Source organism: Orycteropus afer, unplaced genomic scaffold, assembly GCF_000298275.1.
Source record: "Orycteropus afer afer isolate SDZICR_OR568_19922 unplaced genomic scaffold, OryAfe1.0 scaffold00247, whole genome shotgun sequence".
NCBI classification, from domain to species: Eukaryota; Metazoa; Chordata; class Mammalia; order Tubulidentata; family Orycteropodidae; genus Orycteropus; species Orycteropus afer.
In genome coordinates, this window is record NW_006921834.1 from 4,518,061 (window position 1) to 4,529,396 (window position 11,336).

The window sequence follows — 11,336 nt, forward strand, 5'->3', positions numbered from 1 at the left end:
TCATATGATAGGATTTTGCAAGACCAACAATTTATTCATTGCAAGTATCTTTTTTCAACAACACAAATGGCAGCTATACACATGGACTTTGCCAAATGGGGTACACAGGAATCAAACTGACTACATCTGTGGCAAGAGGTGATGGAAAAGTTTAATATCTTCAGCCAAAACAAGGCCAGGAGCTGATTATGAAACAGACCATCGACTGCTCGTATGCAAGCTCAACTTGTTGAAGACAATTAAAACAAGTCCACGAGAGCCAAAATATGACCTTGGATATATCCCTGTTGGATTTAGGGACCATCTAAAGAATAGATTTGATGCATTGAATACCAATGACCAAAAACCAGAGGAATTGTGGGATGACATCAAGAACATCATCCATGAAGAAAACAAAAGATCATCAAAAAGACAAGAAAGGAAGAAAAGGCAAAAATGGATGTCAGAAGAGACTCTGAAACTTGCCCTTGAAGGAAGAGTAGCTAAAGCAAATGGAAGAAATGACAAGATAAAAGAGGTGAACAGAGGATTTCAAAGAGCAGCTCAAGAAGACAAAGTCAATTATTATGAAATGTGCAAAGACATGGAGTTGGAAAGTCAAAAGGGAAGAACATATTCAGCATTTCTCAAGATGAAAGAACTAAAGAAAAAAATTAAGCCTCAAGGTGCAATATTGAAAGATTCTATGGGCAAAATATTGAATGATGCAGGAAACATCAAAAAAGGATGAAAGGAATACACAGAGTTACTATACAAAAAAGAAGTGGACAATGTTCATCCATTTCAGGAGGTGGCACATGATCAAGAACCAATGGTATTGAAGGAAGAAGCTGTACTGAAAGAAATGGTGAAAAACAAAACTCCAGGAACTGACGGAATAATCATTGAAGGTTCAACAAACAGATACTGAGCTGGAGGCACTCACTCGACTATCCCAAGAGATTTGGAAGACAACTACCTGGCCAACTGACTGGAAGAGATCTATATTTGTACCCATTCCCAAGAAAGGTGACCCCACAGAATGTGGAAATTATTAAACAATATCATTAATATCACATGCAAGTAAAATGTACATATATGTGTATGTGTGCTGAAGAGGGGGATTTTGCAGGCATGTGTGGATGTGAGTGACAGATGTGAGTGTGGACAGAGAACTTCCAGAAATGCAAGCTGGATTCAGAAGAGAAAGTGGAAATGAGGGATGTCATTGCTGATAGGAGATGGATCTTGGCTCAAAGCAAAGAATACCGGAAAGATGTTTACTTGTGTTTTATTGACTATGCAAAAGCATTCAATTATGTGGATCATGACAAATTATGGATAACATTGAGAAGAATGGGAATTCCAGAACACTTAATTGTACACATGTAGAAACTGTACATAGACCAGGAGGCTGTCGTTCAAACAGAACAAGGGGACACTATGGTTTAAAATCAAAAGGGAGTGTGTTAGGGTTGTATCCTTTCACCACACTTATTCAATCTGCATGCTGAGCAAATAATCCAAGAAGCTGAACTATATGAAGAAAAACATGGCATCAGGATTAGAGGAAGACTTATTAACAACCTGCAATACATTGATGACACAACTTTGCTTGCTGAAAGTGAGGATGACTTGATGCACTTACTGATGAAGATTGAAGAGCACAGTCTGCAGTATTGATTACACCTCAATATAAAGAAAACAAAAATCCTCACAACTGGACCTATAAGCAGCATCATGATAAATGGAAAAAAGACTGAAGTTGTCAAATACTTCATATTACTTGGTTCTGCAATCAACACCAGTGGCAGAAACAGCCAAGATATAAGACGATGTATAGCATTAGGCAAATCTGCTGCAAAAGGCCTCTCTCAAGTGCTGAAGAGCAAAGATGCCTCCTTGAAGACTAAGGTGCACCTGACACAAGCCATGGATTTTCAATCACCTCATACGTGTGTGAGAGCTGGACAATGAATAAGGAAGTTTGAAGAAGAGTCAATGCTTTTAGTTGTGGTGTTGGTGAAGAATGCTGAAAGTACCATGGACTGCTGAAAAAACTAACAAATCTGTTCTGGAGGAAGTGCAGCCAGAGTGCTCCTTGGAAGCAAGAATGGTCAGACCTCATCTCACTTATTTTGGTCATGTTTTAAGAAGGGACCATTCCCTGGAGAAGGATATCATGCTTGGTAAAGTGGAAGGTCAACAAAAAAGGGGAAAGCCCTCAACAAGATGGATTGACACAGTGGCTACAACAATGGGCTGAGGTATAGCAAGGATCATGGGGCTGATACAGGATTGGGTAGTATTTCGTTCTGCTGTACATAGGGTCACTGTGAATCAGAGACAACTCAATGGCACCTAACAATAACATAGAGAGGTTAAGAAAATGAACCTTCACCATTTAGATCTGGGGAAGTTGGGTGATAAAGCCCAGAAAGAGGTGAAGAGTTTGACCAAGGTAACAGCAAGATTAGGAATAGAACCTAGGTCCTTCTATCCTTATACCAGACTGGTCTGGTTGGTATATTGCAGCTGGAATCACAGTAGGAAGAACTGCATTTAGACTCAACAAGAGACTTCCAAGGGGTTATGTAGGGTGAGCCACGTTAATGGTAGAAGAACAGGGTCAAACCAAAACCAAACCAAACCAAACTCACTGATGTTGAGTCAGATCTGACTCATAGCAACCCCTCCTTGGGTTTCCGAGGCAGTATCACTACGGAAGTAGATTGCCCAGTCTTCCTTCCGAGGGGTGACTGGTGACTTTGAACGCCAGCCTTCTGGTTAGCAGTCAAATGCTTTATGCACTATGCCCAGAGATCCCAACAGAGCCAGGGATGGGGCAAATCAACCAGGACTGATTTAACCCATGCATGCCTACTACAAGGCAGGCCCTGGAGATGGCTAAGACAGTCACTGACCTCCGGAGGCTTAAATAGAGACATGAACACAGCTAAATTAGCATCAGACATGTTTAAGTGATATTAAGCATGAGGCAGGTACAGAGAGCTAACAGTGGGCTTGTGGTTCCCTTCCACTGAGAAGCGATGTCACAACTCTTCTCCCTTCAGAAGTCACAACAACTCACAAAGCTTGTAAATGGGCAACAGATGAATCTCCATACATGCATTAGATTGTTCTATCCCACCCCAGGCTGGACGTGGCCCATGGCCAGGGAGAAACACAAACATTGCTGGTTGCCCATGTGACCCTGGCCCAAGGAAAGATTCAAACCTGATACCAAAGAACTTGAGATCTACTGCCTTGATATCAGGCAAGGTCAGGCTTGAGATTTGGAAAGGGAAAATGTGGGCAGCCAGTCCTCATGGACACGGGCTGTAGAATGCACATCATAAATCCTGCTCAAACTCCTGGCTAATATTGCTGTCTGCACTTCCCACAAAGATCCCTCATTGACATGATCAGCACAGCAGGAAGAGAAAAATCTGCCCTTGAAAGTTGTAGAATTTCATTCCCTCTCAACAAAATGCCAAGAATATGGGGCCTGACTAAAGAATCTTGGAGAGGGGCGGTTCTACTTTGAGGCAGCTGTCTTGCATTGACACTGTTGGTAAGAATTTTATACTATTGGTATAGTTCAGGATTGATCAAATGAGGTTGACGTGTCACCCCAATTGGCTTTGTATGTCCCCTATCCCTCAGATGGGTGGCAGCCTGCCAGGCAAGTTTCAGCCCCATTCCTCCTGCATGAGACTGTTCTGTTTGTCCAGGAAGGCAGCCTTTGGATGTCTATTCTCTGGGCAGGAACCCAGGAGAACACAGCAGACATGCTGGCACTAGAGTACCTTAAAAGGTAAAGCCAGAGCCTCTGGCCAATGACACACCTTAGCCCCACCCAGGGACCTAGAAAACAGGAACCCAAGATGTGTGGATGGTGTAATCCTTTGTGTAATAGAAAAGAATGTGCATTTACTGAATGTGATTGGCCTGTGTGACAAGGAATGTTGCAGGAAACCCAGCCCTTCTCTGGCCACACACACCCCAAAACACTTCCCTCAAAACAAACAAAAAAAAAACATTAACTCGATTCTGACTCATAGTGACCCCTGTTGAGTTTCCAAGGCTGTGACTCTTTACCAAAGTAGCAGCTGGTGGGTCTGAACTGCCAACCTTCTGGTTAGCAATCAAATGCCTTAGGCACTGCAGCACCAAACTTGTCATCCCCCAAAGTCTGGTTACCTTATGAAAACATGGACCGAACCACACCATAGATCTGAAAGTAGAGGCAGAGGTGAAACTTGGGTCTATCATTCCAAAGCCCATGTTTTTCTCCCTCATAGTAGGTTGTGCCCAGTCCACAATCAGATCCCTGGTTAAACTGCAACCCAGGCTGGGTAGCTATGAAAATGGCATGGCAAGGCCATATGATTTCCTCTAACTTCACAAGAGGGAAGAAGAATCAAGATCATCAGCCCAAGGCCAATTCCTATGAGGTGGAAGTCAGACATGATCCTCCAACCTTTCTTTTTTCAATCAATTCTGACACCAACGGTCCCTCTCATAGCACTCTCTACTTCTCTGCTGGGTTTGATAACCCATTACAACGGCCACACAGAAGTCACAGACAATAATCATGATTATGGGGCTTACTAGGGAAGTAGCAGGTTCGGAAATGACTCAGGAGACAGGTAATCAGGACAACTTCTTCTCAGCCGTGCCCACAGGTAGGCTTCTTTCTGGCTCTTGGCCCCTTGGCCTCTGCCCTGCTCAGGTAAGTGTTGCAAAGCTCTTCAAAATCAAAAAACAAACTCATTGCCTTCGAGTCAGATCCGAACCATAGTCTTGGGTTTCCAAGGCAGTATCACTAGGGAAGTAGATTGCCCAACCTTCCTTCCGAGAAGTGGCTGGTGGGTTTGAACCGCCAGCCTTCTGGTTAGCACTCAAATGCCTTCAGCACTACACCACCAGAACTCCATGGATAAGCGCTCAGAGGCAAACTCACTCCACCAGCAAGCGTCCTGCCTGAAGGCGCTCAGATTTCTTGCCCTGGGCCAGGAAGCGCAAAGCACTGGCTCCTGCTTCTGCTGCCTCTGCTGCTGTTTCTCTGCCGCTGTTTCTCGCTGTCTCACCATCTCGTGTTACAGCTCTCTTTGTCTCCTTGGTCTAGAAGGTTCTCAGTACAGAGCTCCTGGTTCCAAAAATTGCACTCCATTTCTGGCACTTCTTTTTTGGTGGTCATGAGGTCCCCCTGTCTGCCCCTGAGATGCCTCATTTTAAGCCTAGAAGGATGGCAAAATTGACCAATCCCTTTGTTAGGGTTCCATATACCTTATTGGCACCATTCCACCCCCACAAGGGTGTCAGGTATCTTATTTACATTATTAGCAAGCTATCCAATCCCTTTGGTGAGCCACAAGGACTTCATTTGCATAGTGTCATCCAGTCATTTGGAGTTACAAAGACTATGGCTAGAAGGGCCATATTAACTAATTCACTGCACCACAGTCACCTAGTTGTGTTCATATCCCCCAGCCCCAATCTGCCAGAGCCATCTCCTCAAGTATCCTTTCCAGGACAGTAGAAGACAGCTTGTCCTTCATCCCCACTCTATTCTCTTTCAGGTCAGTTTCCTTGTTTGTAGTCTGCCACCCTACTCTAGAGAACCAGGGCTTGAGAGTTTGCTCACCACCATGTCCAAGCACTATGCCTGACCCTCAGAGGCCATTCAATAAATATAGATGGAGTGAATGAATGCATGAATGTAGTTCTCCGATACTCAGCCAAGAAAAGCTGATTGTGAGACCACAACTTAGGCCATAATCAGACTCTCCTGCATGAATCAATCCCTTTGCTCACTCACTCCCCCACCTCAATCCTAAAGATTTTGGTTCAATCACTATTAATTTAAGTTGCATGGACGCACATACTAGGAGGGAGGGACTATTTCCTGATACTGCTTTCTCTGAGCCCTTCCACCAAATTCAGTCAGCTTTGTGTTCTGGAAGTTCCCAGAGTGGCACAAATGGTTTGAAGTTGGCTACTAACTGACAGGCTGGCAGCGTGACTTCACCCAGCAGCACCACGGAAGAAAGGCCTGGCGAACTACTTCCATAAGATTAAAAAATATATATATATATTGCTGTTGAGTTGGTTCTAACTCATAGAGAGTCAGTGAGTTACAGAGTAGAACTGCTCCATGGGTTTTCTTTTTCTTCCTTTTTTTTTTTTATTTTTATTGTGATTTGGGTGAAAGTTTACAGAGCAAATTCATTTTCCATATAGCAGTTCATACAGATTTTGTCTCATGACATTGACTGCAATCCTCACAATGCAGCAGCTCTCCTCCCATTTTCTCCCCATAGTTACCTCTTCATTGTGTCCTTCCCTCCCATGCACTCCCATCCCCTATCCCTGAACTGTCTCCTTGTGCAAATATTGCCCTTCTGTTCTCCCATGATTGATCTCTCCAAGGAGTGTATCTATCTGATGTAAACGTTCACCCCATCTGTCTGTCTCATTTGTCTAGAAGCCACAGAAGTGAGTTCAATTCCAGACCTGAAGGGTAGCTAGAGGCCATAGTCTCAAGGCTCTCATCAGGCTCTATCAGACCAGTCAACTTGGTCTTTTTTTTTTTTTTATGATTTTGAGTTTTGTTGCACATTGTTCTCCCTCTCTATCCAGGGTCTCCTGCACCAATCCCCCTCCAAGTGGTTGACAGTGGTAGCCGGGCACCATCTAGTTCTTCTGGTCTCATAGTTATATAGGCTGAAGATCACATGGTCTACCAGTCCCTTGGACTAATTGCTTCCATATGTCCTTGGTTTGCTTCATTCTTCTTTACTGTGGATGAGGAGACACCCACCGTTGCATTTAGATGACCGCTTGCAAGCTTTTAAGATTCCAGTTGCTACTCACTAAAGTAGGATGTAGAACAATGTTTTTGTGTAGTATGTTATGCCAATTGAGCTTGATGTTCCCTGCAACCATGGTTCCAGACCCACAGGTCCAACTACTCACTTCCTCTGGGTAGCTGGCTGTGGCCAAGAAGTCACCACAACCTTGTCCCTTTCAGCTCTACTATATACCTGGACATTCTTACAGCACTTACAAACACGCTTGTAGAAATATCTTCTGCCAACCCCATGCATGGTCATGGGCACACTCCTCCATGGAGTTTTCTTGACTGTAATCTTAACAGAAGCAGACCACCAGACCTTTCTTCCTCAGTACCACTAGATAGATTCAAACCACCAATCACTGAAAGTCCTATGGAGTGCAATTTTACTCTGACACACATAGGATTGCCATGAGTTGGAACTGACTCAATGGCAAAGTGTGGAGTTTTGGTTTTTGTGTTCTGCGAATAGCCTGGAGACTTCAGGCACAAACATCATGGCAGCCTAGTCCACGGCCCAAGTTTTTATTGCAAAGGATGAATCCCAGGAAAAGAGAGGCAAGAGAAGTTCAGAGGGACAGGCTGCAGGGTCCAGATAAACTACAAGCCATGCCTCCCTAGTGGCACCAGTGTCCAGGCTATCTCTGCACTGGGGACAGCTCTGTCAGAATTCAGTAAATTATGCTCCACGACCTTACGCTATAGGGCCGGAGACAAGAGGGAGAGGGGAGATAAGTTCCACAGGAGGGGTCTTATGAGACGGAGGGCTAAATCTTTGGAGCAGAAGTTGAGGTTCCTTGACGTTGCCAGAACACAGCGGGAATGGTTTCGCATCCTTCGCGACCACTGCAGCTGAAGTCCCCAACACAGCAAGGGGAGCCGCAGAGCGAGCAGTCACCGCCAGGGGCGCTCGTCTCCAGGGCGCGGAAACTGGCTTCTGGCAGGAGCAGGCTGAAAGGGCCAGAGGCTGAGCTCCGCCCGCCCGTGGTACCGCAGCTTGAGGCTGAGTAGAGAGCGGCTATTGGAGAGAGGAAAGCACACGCTACCACCACCACCGCCACCACCCCGCCCCCCAAGGCAGACGTACAGACCCTCCTCCAGGGCACAGGAACACAAAGAATCACCCCTGAAAGAAAAAAACAGCCCCCACAAGGGGGGGACACAGAGAGAGAGCACTCAGATACCCCTCGCTCACAAGGACAGAAACAAACCCCATACCCTCCCCCAAAAGGAATAAGCTCGGACCCCTCTAACCGAAGCTATGCCTCTTATTTACTTACTGACATTCCCTGCCCCACATCTCAGACCAAGGCTGCAGAGGGGGAAAGATGAAAGCAGGTAAGTGAATCTACATACTAGGTTTAATATTCTCGAAAACAAAACTCCTGACCCTCCCCAGACTGGCAGACATCTTGCTACTCTTCGAGCTCCTTGGTTCTCTTGGAACCATGCAGCCTTTGAGTCAAAAACTCCTTCCCGACCTTTAAACTCAATCCCTCTTGCCTTAAATTCAAATATTTATTGGATTTGCTCCAAATTGTTGATGAGACGTCTTGGAGGAAGGAGAAGGCAAAATATCTACACTTTCTTTGTTGTTGTTATGTGCGATCAAATCAGCCCTGACTCATAGTGAGTCCTCCTTGGGTTTCCTAGGCTGTATCGCTAGGGAAGTATATTGCCCGACCTTCCTCCTGAGAAGTGGCTGGTGTGTTTGAACCACCAGCCTTCTGGTTAGCAGTCAAGTGCCTTAGGCACTATGCTAGCCTAATCTTATCTTGAAGGAGAGTCCTGATGGACCATTTTAAACCTTTTAAGGAGACCACTGAGGAGATAGGCTAATTATCTGAAGAACAGTGCTCAAATTTCACCCAATCCATTTCTACCCTTGTGCTTTTGATGTTGTCATTTGCCTGCTCTGAGACTCAGTTTCCCCATTTGTAAAGTGGGGGGTTTGTGCAGTTTAAAGGAGTCCTTGGGGTGATGCAAGCAGTAATATGCTTGGCTGCTAAGGTTGAAGGTTCAAATTCACCTAGAGGCACTTCGGAGAAAAGGGCGATGATCTACTTCCAAAAAAAATCATCCATTGAAAACTTGGTGAAATTCTACTCTGACATAGTGGGGTCTCCACAAGTTGCAACTGATGGCAACTGGTCAGCTGGTTTTAGGTCATGAATGCGGCCGCTCAGCGCCCTCTCCCTCTCCTCAGGTTAGGGTACTCAGCTCACCCAGGCAGCCCTTGGTTCTCTCCTGCTGGCTAAGGTTAGAAGCGCTGCCCTTCATGTTCCTTTAAGCTTGCTGCCTTCCTCAGGCCTAGGGGAGAGGGACAGAGTTCAGAAGAAGGCACTCCACATAGGACACTTTGTTCCCATTGGCTGGGCCTTGGTCCCTGCAGCTGTCTTAATGGACAGACTGCTAATTCTCCTTGACGCTGGGGACAAATGACTACAGGGATCTCTCCATTCTAAGTGCCAAAGGTGCTCGTTAGTTGGGATGTCTTGGATGAAGAGCTGTAAAATGGTAGGAAAACTGGCTCCAGGAGAACACGTTCCTGAATATCCAAATCATCTCTCCCTACCCTTCCTCGGCTGATGGGGACCTAGACAGTGACCCTGTGCTCCCGCACCCCTCACCCCATGGCCATATATGTGAAGCACTGTCTCACTCTCACCAGCTCTCCTTGTCCTCCAGCAGCTTGCGGTAGGTGGTGATCTCCAATCCAGGCCCAGCTTGGCAATCATGAGCTCCTGGTACTTGCATAGCTGCTGTACCATGTTCTGCTTGGCCTTCTGCAGGGCAGCCTCCAGCCAGGCCAGCTTGCCACTTGCACTGCCTGAGGCACCCTCACTCTGCAGAGCTGACAGGTCCTTGGCTCGCTCTGGTTTGCAGGACTGGGGATGAAGGAAGAACCAAGGACAGAAGGGACATCCTTGGCCTCCACTTCTCCATGCTCAAAGTTCCAAACCTTTTTCAGAGGCTGGGCCAAAGAGGGTTTGGAGATTGTCCATGGTGGTGAGGATTGAGTGTAGCTGCTCAGAAACAAGTATTTGTATGTCTGTATCACGGGATGGAATAAAACTCTCCACCCTTCGGCTGTCAGGGTGGAGATTTGGAGCCAGCCATCTGGGAAGGCTGAGAGAGAACTTTTACATCTGCTATGGTGACACTTCTAATATTCAGCTAGGATCCAGGAAGCATCAAATGCCCTAAACACATAATACTGGAGTTATTGATTCACATGGCACAGATCAAAGTCATGCTAACAGGAAGAGTATCCTTTCCCCATAGGATACTAGAGTTTGTAGCCTCTGGAAAGGAAACTTGGCTGGTGAGGTATGCTTGCTGTTTAGGAAATCAGTGGGGAAATAGGAGCAGCTGTGGCTGATGGGAGACTGAGCTGCCACCCCCTGGAATCTGAACAGCTCTTCCCTCCTCAGTGTCATGCATTCCTGGGCAACAGAGAACCCCATAAATACCCCTCATAGCCTGAAACGCTTGCATCTACAGGAAGTAAGAAAAGACAAGGAGAACGCTTTCTTCCTGTGGGGTAGGACATGAGCCAGAAGGCTTGGAAGTAAAGGCTCCTGGGGAAAATAAAAGGAGGTTGAGAGGGAGAAGGATTGGGAGACAGATAGCATCCAGGTGGGAATCTCTCCTTTCCAAGGCCTAAAACTTGAGAGTCACAGACCCAAATGGCTACTACAAGGCCCTGGCTGGAAACATCAATAGGTAAAGGCTAAATGGTAAAAGCCATCAACAGTATTCAGTTCCACAGAGACACATACCCTCTTCCACTTTCCTGAAATCACAGGACCGTTTTCATTTTATCAGTCCTTCGTTTTTCTACTTTCAATAGAGACGTAGTTTCAGTGCCTCTTCTACAAGAAGAGTGACAATGCTAACCATGGTGATGATAAATGGCAAGGGACCCAATATCCCAGGGTGTGACTGGGAGTGGTGGGGACTGAGGCACACCAAGGAACGTATACCCAGTGAAGTAGATAGAGGCCTCCCTTCTCTAGCCAAATGTCACCAGATGGGAATCATAACATATTGCCAGATCTTCAGATTTTTATTTTTATCTTTTAGAGAACCCAGAAAACTGGACTTCTAGGTAAAATCTTTCAGTATCTGAAGATGGGCTCAAATTTAGTGCTATGGAGGGCAAATAAAACACACATTCATAAAAATACTCATGCCCATATGAAAAGATAGCAATATGCAAACATGCATATGTATTTCATACATCTCTATCTACATGTTAACTACTTACACATATGATATAGAGTTCTAGGCAAATACAGGGAGCTCTGGTAGCATAGTGTCTAAGACACTTGACTGCTAACCAGAAGGCTGGCGGTTCAAACCCACCAGCCACCCCTCGGAAGGAAAATGGGGCAATCTACTTCCGTAGTGATACTGCCTCGGAAACCCAAGGAGGGGTCGCTATGAGTCGGGTCCGACTCGACGGCACATAACAACAACAACATCAAGGCAAATA